Source organism: Poecilia formosa, unplaced genomic scaffold, assembly GCF_000485575.1.
Source record: "Poecilia formosa unplaced genomic scaffold, Poecilia_formosa-5.1.2 Scaffold134, whole genome shotgun sequence".
NCBI lineage: Eukaryota > Metazoa > Chordata > Actinopteri > Cyprinodontiformes > Poeciliidae > Poecilia > Poecilia formosa.
In genome coordinates, this window is record NW_006800073.1 from 935,949 (window position 1) to 955,496 (window position 19,548).

At 40.4% G+C, this 19,548-nt stretch overlaps 1 protein-coding gene and 1 long non-coding RNA gene across 5 annotated transcripts in view; one reads left to right on the forward strand and one right to left on the reverse strand.

Moving 5' to 3' along the window:
- Positions 1-7,365, reverse strand: part of syt3 (synaptotagmin III) — a 54,721-nt gene extending 47,356 nt beyond the window's left edge. Inside the window, exon 1 of one of the 2 annotated variants that reach the window (XM_007562146.2) lies at positions 6,859-7,365. The gene's annotated coding sequence lies outside the window, so the exon portion shown is untranslated. Of the gene's footprint in view, positions 1-6,841 lie in introns of both variants that reach the window. The other variant, XM_016676418.1, reaches the window with a different exon arrangement.
- Positions 5,260-19,548, forward strand: part of LOC107837328 (uncharacterized) — a 30,553-nt gene continuing 16,264 nt past the window's right edge. Inside the window, exon 1 of one of the 3 annotated variants that reach the window (XR_001663341.1) lies at positions 5,260-6,042. This is a non-coding gene — a long non-coding RNA (uncharacterized LOC107837328). The remainder of the gene's footprint in view (positions 6,043-19,548) is intronic. The other 2 variants (XR_001663340.1, XR_001663342.1) reach the window with 2 other exon arrangements.

Genomic DNA, 19,548 nt, shown 5'->3' on the forward strand with positions numbered 1-19,548 from the left:
AAAGCAGCAGAAAGCTGCTTGTGGAGAGATACGTAGCCGAGCCTCCTTTTCCTTTGCGCTACTTCTCAATAGTATTGCATTCCCTTGCAATCAAATTGCAAATTCACCCTGGTCTATTTTGTATACATCCACATTGATAACAAATATCAAATTAAAGGGGAGCCATGATGCAAAATTCAAACTTTGCATGCTTTTGTACTTCCATTTGGTTTCAACTCCTTCAATTATCACCCCAAGCATTTTGTTTTTGGCAATACATCAATGTTTTTTGGTGTCTGAAAAATGAACCATAAATTAGCAGTTCCTCACCTAGCAACCTCAGAAGTGCAGCCCGTTGCCTAGCAATCCCACCAGAGTTCCACTCAATACCTAGCAACCCAAGCTGAGTTCCAACACGTTTGGCCAGCTGGTTTTTTACCACCGTATGCGCTGTACAATGGCTGCTGGACAAGACAAGTGCTTTGTTGTTGACCTATCGTCCAGAAACCACTTGCTGCATTCTTGTTGGCTGAGCAGGAGGCTCCACTAATGCTGCTCAGAAATGTACAGTTGTATAAGTTTTGAGCCATTTGCACATGCGAGTGTGAAAGCTTAATTGAAATCCAAACAAGCAGCAGATTATTTGGATTTAAAGCAACAGCAGCTCATTCTGAAATGACCTCAAAGTAGGCAGAACTGAGCAGACTAAAATCTCAATATCTAAGAATAATTTTGTGGAAAATATGTAACAGTAATTTAGCCAAAACTGTAAAAATAATATATACATTTTGCATTTAGGAATAAAAAACACCTTTGTCTGTAAATATGTTGTACTCAGAACTCCTCAAGTATCAGTTTTAGCTTTGGTTCAAATTCTGTAAAACAAATTTCTTAAGCACCTTTTGCTATCCAATTACTTATCAGTTAGTCCAAAACAATAATTAACAGATCAACTCTACACTGTATTTATGCTAAGTCAAGCAAAAAGAGCTGATTTTTTCATATGCTGATGTCAGAAATATTTATTTTAGATACAGATGGATCCTTTCACAAAAGGAATGGTATGTTATTGCATATTAGGCAATAAAAAGTTCATTTTTTTATTAAAAAGGAATTAAATTGTTTATTTTCATCTTTTAGTAAACTTCTAATGTTGCAATTAGTCAATTCTGCAGATTTTTTTATGTAAGGTTTCTTCCAATTAATCAATTAATCACCAGGTTAATCGATTAATCGCCAGATTAACTAAAGTAATTGTTAGTTGCAGCCTTATCTGTAATATATAAATTCAAGGATGCATCAGGAAGAAGGGGGCTGCAAGTTCGACCCTCCACAGATGTCCTTGAGTGAGACGCCGCCCCCCCGCCGCTCCAGTTAAATCTCCCAGGATGGGAGCTTCAGTTCAATGACTCATTTTTAAAGCTGAGTGCAGCCATTACATCCAACCTTCCTGGTGATGAAGCAGATGAAACATTTGTGTCTGCATCTCCTTCTGATGAGGGGATCGTTTCCGCGCTCACAAAGAAGGGACGATGATTCTCCAGAGTCTTATTGCCGAGGCGCTCGCTAATGAATATATATCCAGTATTGAACTCGCTCCTTCAACTGTCTTTTCACAAAGTAGATCCAGACAGTTTTCTTCCTCATCGACCTGCAGATGTGATATAAATGTCAGAAGGCAGGTTTGTTAAGACACAGGGATCCACATTGGGCTCGGAGAGGAAGAGTTATTTTGAATTTGAGTGATTGTCATCTATGACATCCAGAAGCTCAGCGAACATTTTATCAGTTTCTGGGCTTTAAGGCGTCATGAAGTGACAGATTCGCCTTCAGGTTTCCGTTTTATCCAACGACTCAGAGCAAAATCTCATTGGACGGACATGGAAAGACAATGTTCTCTGCCTGAATGCTTTAAAAATGTCCCTATAAAGATAAACAACCAAACAGACCGAAAAGAGTAACATTTTTATGGGTTTCAGGGCGAACAATTATTAATAGACGCAAAATAAACATCAAGCCTGAAAACATAAAACTGGACTCAATGTGTGGGATAAACTCGAAGGTAACCTCTGCTACGTTGGCTAGCGGAGCTGTTGTCAGCCGGTTGCAGTGAAGCCGACAGAGAGCGAAGGAAAAGGGATTAATCTGAGTGGTTTTGAGTTGTTCTTCACCTGATTACATTATTTTCCCTTTGCTGTGGTGCAAAGCAGGCGATGAAACTTCAAAAAGTTAAATAAACGCTAGGATAAAATATTTCAGTTCAATTAACTGTACAATAAAATTTGGCGCCTTGTCAAAGTGAAACAGCCACAAAAAGATGTCCAAACAACAGGAATAGGGTTCAGTTTGGATCTTTTCACACATTAAAAAAACAAAAACAAAACAGATTTGATCCATTTCCAATATGTGGAGCTGACCTGTATTTGATTGTTTTCAAACCATGTGCAGTCTGAGCAGTCATGTTGCATTTAATCCGACTTTTACATCATCGATGCGAGACACACATCATCTTTCTGCACCAGAAGAAGCCGAGCCAGACGTAAACAACGGCTGAGAAAAATAATAATTCTGGAATTCGATCGTCATCAGTCTGTAGGGAAGAGAAGAGCCTCACGTCCAAGCAGACTCCTCTGCAGACGCTGCTGTTAGTTGTGCTCGAGTTTTATCAGCTTCCTTTGTGTTGTTATGATGTCGTCACGGTACGGTCAGCGGCTATTCCTGAATGAACTTTAAAATGGATCCATTAACGGCTCCATCCATTATTACTTCCAGAAGCAATGCTTTGTTGTTGTTGACGTCACTTTGGGGATGTGAACTGTTCATGCAGAATCTGATCGAGGCTCCATTGGATATGAGTGAATAATTATGCAAAAAATATAGCATTTCAGCAAATAAATCAGAATTGATATGATGTGTATATTTCTGAAAGTCTTCTCATGAACTCAGCAATTAAAATCTTAGTGGTGCTGCTATGTTCTCTTTAAATTCACAAAAAAAACATTCAGTCATTTTTTTGGGAATAAGCTCTTCTAGAAGAGTTTGTAAAATGAGATGTTGGCGTCCATCATTACGACAGTAAACGGTGCGCTGCTGTGTGACGTCAACGTTCCTCGTTGTGTTGCTTTGGGGACGTAAACGTTCACACAGAAATCTCATTGTGGTTTGTAATAATCTAATATTTAGCCAGTTGGACAGAAGCTCATGGCAGCAGATGCTCTGACCTGATATCTTTATTGCAATATTTATTAATCACAATTTCTAACATGAAGTTTTCTAAATTTTACGGTCACATTGCACCATGAGGCTGAAGACTAAGAGCATTTCTGCAGTTTAAAAACTCTGAATCTGTATTTTTAAGGTTGGATTTGCTCACCTGGTGGTATTCTGATCTTGCTTTCTTCACACTGAAAGCACTCGGGTCTTAATTCTGGGTTATCAATTAATTTTTAATTCCACTCCCTTGGTTTAATATTTTTATTTGCTGCATATTCAAATCGTCGTCTTACTAACCTGCGCTCTCTTTATTAAACCTAGACCGATGGGAATTACTGTTTATTGCTAAAACGTCAAACTATTTTTACAGGGGAGAAAAAAAAACACCTACATAATTACGAAACTGAAACAGGCAGATGCTTTTCTGTGTCAGAGCACAATGCTTTCTGTCGACAAAAGGAAGCTAATCCGCTGGTTTTGCTTAATAGGATGTTTCATGCAGATCTCAGTGAGCGTGCTCTGAGGTCTTCCCATCGCGGCTGCGCTCCTTCCTTTGTTTTCATCTCTACCTGGAAGTCATCTTTAATTGAAGCTCTTGTTTTCATTGCCGCTTTTCGTTTTCTTTTTTAAATCTGTTCAATTTCACACGCCCCCATGTTAGCACCTTAATGACAGCTTTGGCGTTAACTGTATTTCCTGTGAAAACGTGTCATTTCCAGTCTGCTGCACTGTACCGACTGGCAGCTTGGCCCAGTGGCCTCTTCCTCTCTGGTCGTGACTTTCATGCCGTCTGCCTTTTGCTGCCACCCTGCTGGCCTCGCATCATGAGGCGAACCACCTCCAGTCGATGTACTCACGTACTCTCGGATCGCCCGCCATTCCTCAGACATATCTTGGACTCACAGGGGTCGTGACCCTTCCCTGCCAGGGCTGACGTATTCTCGTTTTTCGCCTTGCATCACTTCCTTTCCGAGGCCACGGCGGTGCCTGGCCGAGACAATGCGATCATCGCTCCTCTGTCCGCTCAGCCGTGACAGATTGATGCGCTGGGGTAAACAGATAGGGCTGCTACAACACAGCTTTTTGGTTACTCCAGTGGAGTGGTGCCGCGATTCGCAGGGACAAGAGACGGCGCCGCATGAGGGCTGAGACTGAGCGTGGGGATATTAATGCCTATTGACTCGAAGGTAATAGCTTTGCCGAGCCTCAGCCTCGAGGTTGCTCCAATTTAGTCTGCCCTATAATAAGACCTGGACACCTTCACAGCATCAGAAACTATCTCCTCATGATCATATATCACAATAAACATGCAATCGAACATCCCGGCTCATCCAAAGGAGACTGTCGCCTTTTATCTCCAACTATTTCTGCCCCACATTTCTAAATGTTGCTGCTGAGGCTTTCACAGCTTCCCACTCTAAGCTTGTTGGAGCTGCAAGTGTCTAAATTATCCATAACATGAGGCGGGAAGGAGAGAACAAGTGGCCAGGCAGGAACCCTGGGATACTGCCGATGCTCTTTCCTCACAGCAAGCAGAGCTGCAGAGCAGGCAGGGAGTGTGATGTGACCGAGTTCAGGTTTTTGGGTGTTTTCACACCTGGTAGTCTGGTAGACTTGGTTTTATTGGGGACCAAAGCTACAACATGTGTTACATCTTCAGCTGGTGTTGTTCACTTTAACATTGCACTGTCAAACGAGCCAAACCCTATGGAAAACATGTTTCCCCCTTCGCCTTTGGGGGCGCTGCACCAGCAACCACTGATGTAAACGACATGAAACCCTCTGAAGAAGACATGAACGCAACTCCCTTACTCACAATAGGTAAACAAAAATGGAGTAGCATCAGATTTTAGCGACTGTAGGATTTCTCTTTTGTCTTTGGCAAATGACCAAGAGCCATTTCACCTGCAAATGCAAGATTTGCACCTTTGTTTTGGTTGAATTTACCCATAAAACATTGCGGTATAGTCTGCTTCCTGCAGCTGGAGTGGTCTCCGGTCCGCTTGGCGTTCACAAATATATTCAAACTGCACCAGAGTTCACTTCAACTGAACCAAGACTTGCTTTTTTTCATAAGTTGGCCAAAGTCAACTTATTCAATGTTTGATTACATCATTCACATTTCCTCAATCGAACCAGACTTTCTCGTCAAACAATTGGAATAAAGTGTACTGAACGGGGCTAGTGTGAATACAGCCCTATACAACTGCTTTTCTTTATCCCTGATTATTTTTACCAGAGTTCGCTACAACCAAACCGAGATCCAGGCACACAATCAGTGTTTCAACAGTTTTGTAAAGGACGTAAAAACTCTGTGTGTGAATAACAAGGTTCTGGTGACTGGCACAGAAAGTACATGTAGAAACAAACACGCAGGCTAAATGTCCGTCTTAGCTACCAGCTAAGACGGACATGTTAGCTTAGCTAATTTAGCTAGTTCGGCAGTAAGTACTACTATTAAATATCGCTGATATTTATCTTAGTATTACACAGAGGTGGGTAGAGTACTCAAAAGTTGTTGTCGAGAAATAGCTTTGATGTACTTAATATTGCTTAGAAGTTAGATCAGAATGAAGCGAGAGCTAGTTCTAATATGTGGCTTGTTTGTAGTTGTCATAGCAACTCCATAGCAACCGCTACGGCCGTTAGTAACGGTACCTTCCAAGATGGCTGTCAGCTACAGAGCGGGAGACCCGTTCAGCAGGCTAGCAAAGATCGTCAAAAAGCTAAAAACTCCTGGATGGAAGCTGCAGAGTTGCTCTCCCTGGAAGAGGCTGTCTGCAGAAAGGTGTGGCGCTTTCATTTCATTTTTTAAAAGCAAAACGGAAGAAGTAGGGACGTAGTGGGGAGGTAAGCTGTGTCCCCAGGTGGGCTGTACCGTGTGTGAAAGGTGTGTGCAAACACGAGCGTCCCGAAACCACGTGACCGCGCGTCGACTGTTCCGCTTCGGATGAAGTATGTTGGAGCCGTTAGGGTCGAACCTGATGATATGTCGGGGAAGTAAAGCATTTGTTTCAATCAGGAACGCATCTAACAACATGTGGGACACCACTGATTGGTTTGGCACCTGGTAGAAAAAAAAAGGTCATAAAGCAACACGGAGCGCCTCCACACACACACACACGCACACACACACCCTTGATTTTTCAGCTGCAGCTTTAAGAGTCTGTGGGACAGTTATTTTTTTAAAATGATCCTCCTCGGTGGAGGAACTCCAGCTTTGAAGGAGATGGAGGGGGAGTCGGGTGGAGGCCGTGGGGGTGTGGGATTACGCACGTCTTACGCACGTCAACCTGTCTTCTGTGTGTGTGTTTTCTGCGCACCCCGCCGTCTGTACATCCTATATATCCCGTAGGAAAAAAAAATTAATAATAATAAGTGAAATCATTGCAAGAAGCGAGGATATTAGATCAAAAGAATGAGAAGAAAAACACTGCAGGCGGATAGTAGATACCTGGGGTGTAAATGTAGAGGCAGAATGCAACATGGATGCACAAATAATAGGCTAAACATTAAATATTGATGGAAAACAGCCACATGCGGCTGGATCCGGGGGCTCCCATTGAGCAGTGCGGGGGATGCAGGAATCAAAGGAGCGTCGCTGAAACCAGAGCCGCGGATGTTTTACAGGAGCGACCGAAAAGCGAACATCTTCCCCTTCCTTACCTTTCTGCGTCGCAGGAACCGCTGGGCTCCTCCTGCTGCTCGTCCTCCGCTCTCTCTCCTCCGCTGTTTTCACTCAGATGCGTCGCTCGTAAAGGGGCATTCCGCACCTATCCATCTGTCCGAGCAGGAACCGGTGAAGGCAGACTGAGAGGGAAGAAATGAACAATACGATCCCTGTCTCCCCTCCCCTTTTTTACCTCTCGGTTTCCCCTCTTCTTCTCTTATATTTCCATCCCCTCCTTGTGTTTTTTTTTCCTCCTGTCCCCTCCCTCTCACTCTCCCTCGTTTGCTCGCTCGCTGCCTCTCCTCCTTTTCCTCCCTGTGCTCTGAATACTAATATTCCGTCTCTCCTCTCTCTGCCTGTACTAAAGACATACTGATGTATGTGGGGCGTGTATAGGAGGAGAGAGAGGCGGTTTGTGAGTGCTGCTGTGTGTGTTTTTAAGTGGGAAATGGTCTCTGGATCTCGTCCTGGATCTTGTTTGGTCCTATTAGAGCTGTGATTAGATAATAATCCTCCTGCAGATGCCCCTGGAGGGGTGATGGTGGGTGTGTTGCAGGTAAAAATGTTGTGTGGGATGAGAAGAGCAGGATGAGGAGGGGATGGTGGGTCACTGTTTGTTCGGCTGGCAGCCAGAAAAAGACACGGATCTGTGCTTGCTTGTGTCAGTGCTGGTGGGAAACCTCAACGAGACGAGAGGCTGAGGTCTAGTTAGGAGAAGACATAGGCTTATTGGAGTCATGATTTGATCATGTTCTCCTGGAGGCCATGAGGAAGCAGAGAGGGGGACATAAAGATGCTTCTGTGTTTTATGAAACATCACCAGCTGCTCTGGTGAAGCAAAGCAGGTCAGAGAAATGCATCCATCTTTGGTTAAAAAACCTTAAAAAGTTAAGAATCCCTTGACTTTTGACCTGCCTGAATGAATACAAAATGCAGTTTTGATATGATGATTTTATTTATTAGGGAAAAAATGTTATCCAAAGCAGCACAAGCCAGTTTGATCATGATTTACCTCTGAGTACCAAACTTTGGAAAGTTGAAGTCTGTTACAGATTTTAGCAGCTTTTGTCTTTAGTAGAAGACCAAGTTTCATTTCTCCCACTGTTTTGTTTTGGGTTTATTTACCCAGAATGCCCTGGTCTGTAGGTCACCTCCTGTTTTTGGAGTGTGTATACATTCGAACCGCGCCAGAGTTCATTTCAACCGAACCAAGGCTGAGGGTTGCAGGCAAACCAGAGTTTGACTTTTTGGTCAGTTATGCATCTCCTCAAATGAACCAGACTTTCTAGACGAACTAGAGTTCAGCTAAAGCGGACCAAACAAAGTCCATCAAAGTGAACTCTGTCGCGGTTCGGATGCAAACGTGAACGCCAAGCAAACCAGACACCGGTCCAAAAGCAGAAAGTGGACCACAGCGCAGGGCATTCTGGGTAAATAAAACCAAAGCAAACACACTAGCCTAGCGCTAGCAGCAGAAATGGCTCCTGGTCAGTTATGTATTCATATCTCCTCAAATGAACCAGACTTTCTAGACGAACTAGAGTTCAGCTAAAGCGGACCAAACAAAGTCCATCAAAGTGAACTCTGTCGCAGTTCGGATGCAAACGTGAATGCCAAGCAAACCAGACACCGGTCCAAAAGCAGGAAGTGGACCACAGCGCAGGGCATTCTGGGTAAATAAAACAAGCAAACACACTAGCTTAGCGCTAGCAGGTGAAACGGCTCGTGGTCTTTTACTAAAGACAAAAGAGAAATCCTTCAACTGCTAAAATCTGACGCCACTCCACTTTTGTTTACATTTTGTGAATAAGGAAGTTGTGCTCCATGTCTTCTTTAGAGGTTTTTGTGTCGTTTCTTTGTGCAGCGCCCCCACTGGTGAGGAGGGGAACAGGTTTTTCAAAGGGTTTGAATTGTTTGAAAGACAAAAGCTGAAAATGTAACAAATATTACAATTTTGTTCCCACTAACAGGTGTGAAAACACCCCAAGTCAGGGTTAAAAATGTATTCTGCTGAAAGATTTTGGCAGCAAAAATAAAAAAATTCTCCATCTAATTTGCAATACTTGATAACTACTTTTTAATAAGATGAAGCAAATAGTCAGTAGAACCAGTAGTGATCTTAGAAAACTCAATGACAAAGAGAAAGAGACTAACAGATGCACATTGCTCACCATGTTGACATAATGGAGCAGCAGGGCGACATGCAGTGAACATCTTGAGGGACAGAGGGTCGAGTTTCCTTACATAACGAAGCGTTCGCTTTGTTTCAGCAGAAAGTACTGTTTAAACATCCTGAGCGATTAAATATGTACATTTCAACTTCTACTTTCCTTACATTTTTCCTCCCACAGCTGCCAGACTCATGTATTTTTAAAGTGGTCTGGATCAATAGTTCTTCAGACTTTCTTAAGGTTGTTTTTTTTTTTCTGGAATTTGGCTGCTTTTAGTCTTATTACCCAACCAATTGTTGTGCCTGATCGTGACAGCATATTGTGCTTTCAGCAGGGAAAACAGTGAACAAACTGAGCAATGTCCGGGAGGTACGGAGAATTTACAACAATAAAAAGATAAGCCAATGACTAAAGAAAAATCAATTAAAGTGTCAAGTTCAACGCTGTTTGGAAGGTTAACGTGACACCTTCAAAATGGAGAAAACATTGGAAAACATTGATAGGCTGTAGCCGTGCTCCCAATGTTTTTTGTGCTCATTTTGATGTATTGAATTTGAAAAGATTGTATACTAAAAAGGACATAAGTTGTGATGAAGGAGGAAACTTTCTGCTGGTTCTGTGCCTTACCAGAGGCACGAAATGTTGAACAAGGAGAACTCTCTCCATTTTTCTGAGATGTATGATCCATGCTAGTTTGCAACCTCTGCTTATTGTGTATTGCAGTTATGCACAGCGTCAACATCGGACAAAATTACATTTCGCTCCAAACCAGTAGGTGGAAACACGCATAATTCGCATTTTCTTTTTTCTTCTTTTGCAACGTTTTTTAGATGTTTGCTCAAAATTCGCATGACAATTGGATGGGAACGTAGCTATTGATTAGGCCTGTTACAATAAATTTTACTGGATAGTAAATTGTCCCAGTTATCACGATAAACAATAATATTGTTTTGAGATTTCAAGTGATATATTGATAATGGCATAATAATGCAAGTTCGCCACTCAAAGACCAATAAACTTTAATTTTGTAAAGAACACTAAACACTGGAACTGGAAGACATTTTAAAAACCACTTAAGCCAAAAGCAGCTTCCACAGCATTAGAAAGGTTGGAGAATTTTAGTGAGCTTTAACTAACTCTCTTCAACACCCAGAAGAGGAAATAAAGTGCATATATTGTGAGTTATATTCAAACTTTTATTTCTCAATGGAAAATAAAAAAATGTAAGAGTCCATTTCCATTAAACTCACTAACAACGGTGTTTAGTTTTTCCCACAACTAGAGAAATAAAACCATGACTGTCGTCTCGTATTAGGAGAGAAAAAAAGGCTCAAATGGACTTGGCATTTCCAGGGGGAGCAGAAATCTCAGTTTATTCTGTGTGGTCAATTATAATTATGTGGCTCCATCACTGGGCTGGTTGCACTGATGGCAAATCAGGCCTCAGGGGTGGGAGAAGCTCGCTGCCCCTGCAGCCCTGCAGCGAGGGATGATTGATAAACAAGAGTAAACAGTGACCTCTGCTAGTTGTCACAGTGGAGCAGAAAACGAGTCTGAGACGAACGACAGAGGAGAGGAGGGGAGAGGAAAGGAGAGGAAAGGAGAGGAGGAGATGAGAGGAGGAGAGTTAAACAAATAGGATTGTTGAGGGGGAGAAACTAAAAGCTCCGCCGGCGGCAGTGGCCACTTGTCAAACCAGAAACCAACAAAATTGTTGTAAATCCCTTTTTTTATGTGGGACAATCCCTTTTTTTATGCACACAAGACAGATTGAGGTCTTCATTTCACACATGCTCACTCTTATGTACTTATTGCACTTAAGATATGAACGTTTATGAGGGAAAAAAGTAGACCAAGAGACGCTGGAGGACAGAAGAGCCACGCAGAGAGAGAGAGATTACGAGACTAAAACTATTGGTGTCAACGCAATAATCAGTCCACATTCAACATGGCTGCAGTTTAAATAAAGTCCCAAACAGGAAGTTAATGGAAACAGGAGGAATGCTGCCACAGGGAGCACTTTGTGCCAACGTGGCCGAATGCTTAATGCACTGACCGAAAAACATCTCAGAGCTCAGAGTTTCTGTTCCTTCATGACAGCAGCAGGGATTTTTAACCAATCACACGGCCTTATCCAAAAAGATCAATCACTTTTTAAATAATCTTCAACTAGTTATTAGTTACTAAACTACTTTATTACAATGGCTTTATCAAAAATGTTAAAATAATTAATCAGATTAATCATTTATTTAAATAATCAGTGAATTTAGTAAATGATTAATCGCTAACTGGATTATTTTTTACCCAAAACTCCTCAAGTGGCGTAGCTTCAGCTTCACATGGTTCAAATTCACGAACACAATGCTACATTATTGTTTTTAGGCAATAAAATCTTTTATGTAAAAAAAATTAATTGTTAAATTACATTACATAGTGTATTTTTAATATTGTTTAAAAAAGGTTTAAGTGGTTAAATTAAAAAATGTGGCAATTTTTTTCTGATTAATGGTTAGAATAATCAAATATTAGAATAATTGTTAGTTGCAGTCCAAATCAGAAATTTTACATTTTGGTAATAATATTCTGCTTTATCTTTAGGATCCAACTTCAACTACACTGGTGGAAAAAAAGAGAATGGCTTGAATAAATTAAATTTATTTGGAACAAATTAGAATTTTTTTAAGTTGTTTTTTTTTTCAGTGTACATGTCAAACAAAAACCTTAATTCTTTGGTTGGAGATTTAATACAATAAATTTAATGTCATGATAAGAATTCTGATTTACTTTTTTCACAATAATTTACAAATAAAGACGTTTAAAACCTCTCAAAACTATTATTAGTTTTACGATTTTCTCCACTATTTGTCCAATAAAGTTATTGATAGATTTGTAATTATGATTAAATTGAGTTGGTGACCAGTTCAGTGATTTAAATCATACTTTTTTAATGTTTTTATGTGCCTAAAAAAGTTCATTACAAACGTTTTTTTCTAGAACAGTATTTGTGCCTCTGGCTGTGATTTCCAGTCATAAAGTTACCTAAAAACAAACCAGTAGTTCTTATCGACACTTTAGTATCGTGATAAAACTTGGATCCAGATGTTATTTTACAGAATTACCCCTGATTTTCTAAAAAGATGTGCTTCACAGACATATTTGCTGTTTTCCTATCAAAATAAAAGGGAACTGAGTCAGTTTTAAAAAGCAGCAGCTGTGGATTTCTAGACAGAGCTGCAGCTTTTTTCCAACAGCATGAAATGACTTCTGCCGTCGTCTGAGTTGGTTTTCTGCCGATTTAGACGTCATGGTGAGCCAACCATCTAAATCCGAGGAGGTTCGAATCATCCGTCTCATTTCATGTTTCATGAGTGGCTCTGACACCGAACCTCGGTCATTGTGGACCGGCTCTGATCTGCCCGGGCTGCTGTGTTTTAATGTCTGTCCTGAAGCTCTGTGCGCCTCAGATCTCCTCTTTTCCATCGATCCTTTTATCTACCTCACATTTCTGGGCTGTGACACCACAAAGACCAATCATTCAGAGATTTATTCTGCATAGAAATCCAAGTACATCTATTGGCGCTTACTGCAGGCAAAAACGAATAAATTTTTTAAAAGATGTTTATAACCTGAGGCCTTGCAGGTGGAGCTCCCCCTGGTTAAACCTCCAAGATTCCCTCATTTGGAGTCAGTCTACATTTTTAAAGCCATCTGTTGAATATATTTTCACTTTATACATACTGCTATAAGAGCTGACTTGATTCATTTATGTAAAAATTCACTTGTTTCATCGGCAGATAAATTATTAACTTAAAAATGTCTTGTACGTGAAATCATCTGCCAATAGAACAAGTACTTTTTCATCATTAAGGAATTACTGACTTAAAACAGGTTTTTATATTTTTGCTAAAAAGTTACTCCTAAGTTAGTTTCACCGTATTTCAAGTGAATTTAAATATTTGCACTAAAATCTAGACCAAAAATAGTTTGTGTTTTTGCAGTGTTTAATGCATTCTTATACTTACTTCTGGGTTTCTATTGCATCTAAAAATCAGCCCAAACGTTTTTAAAAAAGAACCTCCTGTTTTTGCAATAACTTAATGAGTTTTGGTGTCCCAGATGTAATGTCACAGACCAGCAGGCACCGTGCCGTTACCTAGCAACCCCAGCAGAGTTCCGTCCGTTACCTAGCAACCCAAGATGAGTTCCAGCTGGTTCTACCCCTGTACAATGGCTGCTGGAAAGGCAAGAGTTTTGCTGTTCACTCACCAGCCAGGAACCACTTGCTGCTGTCTTGTTGGTTGTGCAGGAGGCTCCACTTCTGCTTTTCTACAAGACTACAAGCAAGGGCAGAGCCAACTGTACATTTTGTAGATGCTTGGATTCCTCAGTGTTTGCAGCATCAGTCAGTCTCTTCTGCCATCATCTGTTGGGGCGGCAGCATCAGAGCCAGAGACCTAAAACGGCCCAAGAACCTGATAAAGAAGGGTGGTTCTGTTCAGGTTCTGAAGGATTTTACATGAAATCAAAAAAATTATAGACAAGCCTGACCATCCTCTTCATGAGCCTGTCTTTAGTCAGAAGCTTCTTCAAATTTGCTGTAATACAGACTGTTACAGGAGACCTGAGGTACAACACAATTTAATTTCCCTTTGGGATCAATAAACTATTTCCGAATTGAACTGAATTTGAATTTTCAAAGATGTACGGTTGTATAATTGCGTATCTGTTTGCGATTTTAATGTGGAGTGTAAACGTTGAGTTGGGGGGGGCGTGGCAAGCAGCAGCTTATTTGGATTTAAAGTGACAGAGACCTAAAACAGCTCATTGTGAAAGAGTTCAAAATAGACACAACTGACCAGGCTAAAATCTTACTACCCAAGGATGATTTTATGCAAAAAATGTAATGAACGTGTTTTGTGTAGACGATCAATCCTAATCTGTTCAAGGAAGCATAGCAGGCTACCTTTAGATTTTATGTAATTTTATCAGGTTTAGAAACATCGGCGGTTCAACATGTTTGGCAGTCCGTCTCTGCCTGCCGACTGTAAACCCTTCAACCTGCGGCTATGAATCAGCCATGTTACGGTGGAGAACAGCATCAGCCTGACCAGGAGAAGACGAGGCTCGTTTCTCTCTGCTGTAGTTGGAGGCAAGAAGGAAGACTCCGTTCTCTTCGTGGTCTCTTTGCTGAAAGGAACAGGCAGTTAGCCACAGGTCGCTAAGTTTATGTTCTCACCAGCACCAGCAGGAGAGACCAGATTTACAGGGCGATGGCCAACTGTGTCACAGCACTTTCCATTCCTGCTTTTCTGTCACTCTCCACGTTGCACTGCTGCATGCGTGTTGAGACATGTGCATCGGAGAAAAAGACATTTTCAGGCTTCAACACGAAACGTTTGAGAAAATCAAAATCAAGTCCTGCAGCTGATATTAAAACCTGCCTAGCATTAAATCTAACTTTATTCAGCGTTATTTGCATAAAAAGGCGTGCAATCGCAGGCGACCTTGTGAGGTGATGACCTTACAAGCAGCCAGTCACCTGTTGGTGACAGAAACATGAAAACAAGTTCCTTGTAGCGTAGGAGAAAACCACCAGGAGGGCGGCCATCTGCCTGGACCGGTTGGGTTCAGGGGACAGGAAACTGGAGAGATACTTGGGATGTTGACATGCATGAGCTTTTAAATTTCTTGCCGTGACATTAGTGCTTTTAATCCTGGAAATATTCTCTTGGTGGTAGAAGACTGACTTTGTAATCGTCTTTATGCGTCTTTGAAGGTTCAGGTTCGAGTCAATCACTGTAAAAACTGAAGCTGTGGGTCGACTGCTTCCTCCTTTGGTCTAAAAATAAATTACTTCGGGTTTGTTTTCATTCAGCTGAACAAGGTTATGATGAAATGAGATTATAGTTACAAAATGTTTGCACATTTGGCAAAAACATGGCTGCTAAATAAACTGATTTGTACTTTATTGATGAAAGCAAATACATTGTTTTATGAACTGTTGGTTTCTAGTTTGGTTTGCTTGGTTTTACTGAGATCTGAATAACAACAGACATGTATTAAATTAAATACCAAACTGGCTTTCACCTACTCATAATCTGTTAAATAAGGGTGAAAATTAGCATTTTTTGGTATACCCTGTCTGGCTAACAGGTTAATGAAATGTTTAACATCGTCTCTGTGTGGATAAATAAACAGGTTAAACAGTATTTGTTCTATGGATCCGATTTATGCTTTAAAGTCACAAAGTGACCCTGTAATGTAAATCTGTGTATCATCTGCATAACGTAACAATTTATCTTGTTTGTTATAATCTGAGCTAGTGCTAGCATGTAGATATTAAATTTTCATGTTTGTAGATACTTTTATTTATTTCCAAACTCTTGCAATTAAACTCTGGTGTAATTTTGGCTGTTTTGACTCCATATATTTTTAGCTTGTAATTGAGCAAATACAGATAAAGAAGGTACAAGAAATGTCTATATTTTTTTTATTTTTGAAGAACTTTCAACTTGATAGAAATTATTAAGAAATTATTCACTGAATCCAAGCCCATATTTCTTGCTGAAAAGTTACTTTCAGTTTCGTATTGTTTCAGGTGTTTGAAGAGATTTGCACTGGACAAAAATACTTGGTAGGATTTTGTGGTTTTGCAGTGTTTTTCCATCTTTGTGAGACAGGAAGTTCCTCACTTTAGCAAAGCTGAAATGTCATCATCCTGCAGCCCAGTGGTTTATTATCTGAGGTGTTTACAGCTTTAATTTCAGCCGTCACATTTAAGCTGCCGCTCCGACTCCAGAGCAACAATCTTTGTTTCACATCTTGCATTTGGCTCCATTGTTCAGAAAATAAATGCATGACTTCCTTTGTGGAGATGAAAACGCAAAGTCACAGCGAATGAGATGCGCTGCTTATGTTTGCAGCCGGTGATTCTACCAGAGACAAAATATTTTCACTAATATAATTAGAGCTTCTTGCGAAAGTAGCCGTGGCGTTCAGCAGTAAGCAGCAGCTCAGAGGCCATTTCATTTATGAAACTGCCTTTAATTATTTATTACAGGGTTTCTTCTCCTCCTCTTCCTGGGAGTGGAACTGCTGCCCGTTTCGGTGTAAATTAAGCTTCACACATAACGTCGTGAGTTTACTTCTTCGTGTATTTCCCTCCAAAAGTCGCCTCTGATCATCATCAGACTCATCATGAACGTTTGTTTCCATAACAACTCTCTCATAGGATTGATCGCCCACTTCTCCTTGTCTTCTTCTTTATGACTACATCTCTCTCTCTCTCTCCGTTTCTTCTGTTGCTTTTCATTTTCTTTGTCGTGACGCCCACGCGACTATCAGCGGATGGCTTCACACACTTTAACTTCCCGGCAGAGAATCCCAACCGAATCTCTCCGCTTTTCTTGTCTTTTCCTTTTCCGTTTGTTGTGATCGCCACGGTAACGGGGCCTCCGGCCAGGATCCCTCCAGCTAAAGATCAGTAAGGTCAATTCAGTCACGCTCACTGGATTTTTTCCAATCACGCTGCCCTTTGCTTGGAGCAGTTTCCACTGGTGCAGCATGGAGACTCTCCAAAGGTCAAGCTCTGGGGTCACAGGGCGCGAGAGCGAATGAGTGCAAGATCATCAGAGTCCAGCTGCTTTGTCAGCAATTGGGATGAAGTCAGATTATAGGGCTTTTATTGATATAGTGTGGATGAATATTTAGCTAGCATGCATGTTGTTTGACTGGGAAAAAGCTACAGAACAATCCAATTACTGGTGGAAATAGCTGTTAACACCTACGAAGTAGTAATAATAGCCAGTATTGATAAGGAATGGGAGTTTTCACCCCTGATAGTTCGTTAGACTCGGTTCGATTTGGGACCAAAGTTGCAACATTTGTTACATTTTCGACTGCCGTGGTTTTCTTTCACACTGAACTGAGTCAAATGAACCAAACCTTTTGAGAAACCTGTTCCCCTCCTCGCCTGTAGGGCGCTGCATCCATAACCACTGAAGGAAACGATGAAAACCTCTGAAGAAGACAATGAGCGCAACTTCCTTCTTCATGTAATGTAAACAAAACTGGAGTGGCGTCAGACTTTAGTGATTGTAGGATTTCTTTTTTGTCGTTGGTAAAAGACTATGGATCATTTCTCCCGCTAGCGCTAGACACTCATGATTGTTTTGGTTGCATTTACCCAGAATGCCCTGTGCTGTAATCTACTTCCTGCTTTTGGAGGGGTCTCTGGTTCGCTAGGCATTCACATATACATTCAAACCGCACCAGAGTTCACATTAACCAAACAGAGAGATTTGTAGGTGGACCAGAGTTCACTATTTTGGTTCACATCAGAGTTTAATTAGGTGTTCACACCTCCCCAAACGAACTGGACTTTCTTGGCAAACAAAGCAAATAAAACATGGCTGGTGTGAATGTAACCTAACTTACAGATAGTCTGGAGGGAACAAAGCCAATAGGTTTCCATCGCAAAGCTGCAGTAGCTGAGTTTCCATCGCAAATGTGTGCAAAACTTTGTCAATATTCAGCAAATTATTTTTTCCAAATTTGGCATGTTTCCATTAAGCGAGTTAATCTTCAAAACGATAAATTGTGCAATTATACGGCCAATGGAAACGCAGATACTCTGTCTTTATAGGAGTGTAGAATTAAGCAGCACAACCACACATCCCCATATTTGGCATGATTATATTTAAATATATCTATTATTACATTCATTTAAAGACAGAATCGTTCCTTGCTTTGGGAAGCGCCTCTCTTCTGGGGAATGTCGATTTATGTAAAGGGTTTAAAGGTCATAGACCCAGAACACAGAAATGGACTCATAATGAACTAATTCCAGACCAACTGAAGCAGAATGCAATAATGAGAATGTATGCAGTCAGCCATTATTTCTAATAGGATTAATTAATTGAAGATCGTTTCTGGATGCTTACCTCAACCTTTTGGAAACAACTCTTAGATGCTCAGCTGCATTCAGGTGTTTGTTTATTCTACATTTTCAACTTTGTTTAGAGTCCATCAACAAAATCTCCAAGCCTATAAATCCCTGCTGCAGCAACGAGGCTCCATGCTTCTCTAAATGTGTTGGGGAAGAAGCGGCGTTCATCCTTGACAGGCTGCCAGTCCATCACACTAACACACAGAGACAGACAGCGGGTCGGAACCAGGAGTCGTCTCGCTGCAAGGTGACAGGGCTAACCAGTTCACCAGCGCCGCTCCTTTACCCTGATGAATCAAACAGAAACTGACTCAACACAGGAGCTCAGGGATTTATCACTTTCCTCCGAACTTGATGGGATGTTATGAGGATTATTTTTCAATCTGCGGATCTGCATTTTCATTTTCTATGTTCTGCTGTAGCAGAAAGGTCTCCTACTTGGTCCAGAACAGAAAAGACACTCTGGGAAAATGATGGATGAAAGCTGCTGCCAGGTGTCATATTTCTGAAAGCTAAAAGTTGGAACCATCTCCACGTTTTCTACAGGCACGTCTTTCATTTATGATGCCGTATTAGGGCCATTGTAGATTAAAAATAGTTAACATTTCTGCCAAAAAAACCCTCAAATTTTGAGATTAATCTTTGAAATGTTGTAGAAAAAATCTTGAAAATTTCTTGAGCTCCAAAAGTAAAAAAATTTGCTCTAAAAAAAATCATCACTTTGAGCTTTATCTCATAAATTTGAGGGGGGAAAAAAACTTAAAAATGTTTGAAAAGTCAAAGATTTTCAAGAAAAATTTAAAATTTTGAGCTTACTCAAAAATGTTCCAGAAAAAAACTTGACATTTTCAGAGTTTGAAAAGTTAAACATTTGTTAAAACGAATAAGAAATTTTCAGAGTAATCTATAAAAACGTAGAAATTTCTGAGCATGAAAATTCTAAAATTTGTGAGGAAAAAAAAGACATTTTTTTTTTTTTAGATTAATGTCAAAAATTTAAAAAAGTGGAAATCTCTGAACTCCAAGAGCAGAACATTTATTAGAAAAAAAAAACTTGGAAATGTTTAAGTTTGAAAAGTCAAAAACTTGTGAATAAAACCTCAAATTTCGAGGTTACGCTCAGAAATGTTCTAGAAAAAAACCCTGAAAATGTCCGAGTTTGAATAGTCAAACATTTTCTAAAACAAATCATAAATTTTGATATTTGAAATTTACTAGAAAACCTGGGAAGTTTCTGAAATTGAAAAGTTGAAAATTTGCTAATAAAAACTCAGAAATTCTAAGCTTAATCTTAAACATAAAAAAAACCCTCAAATCTTTGACTTTTGGAAAAACGCTGACGTCTCTTCTGATGTCTGATGATGAACATTCCTGCCGTGGATGAAATATTAACATCTACTGTAATGATTTTTAATTACTTATGTCATGTAGAAACTTATTCATGTGTGATTTTTATTCCATTTCTTATTTAATTCAAACACCGCAATTGTAACATTTTATTTTTTTTTGTTTGTTTTTTTACATCAGCAGAACATCGAAAAAGTTTTGCTCTCATTTGTAATGGAAAC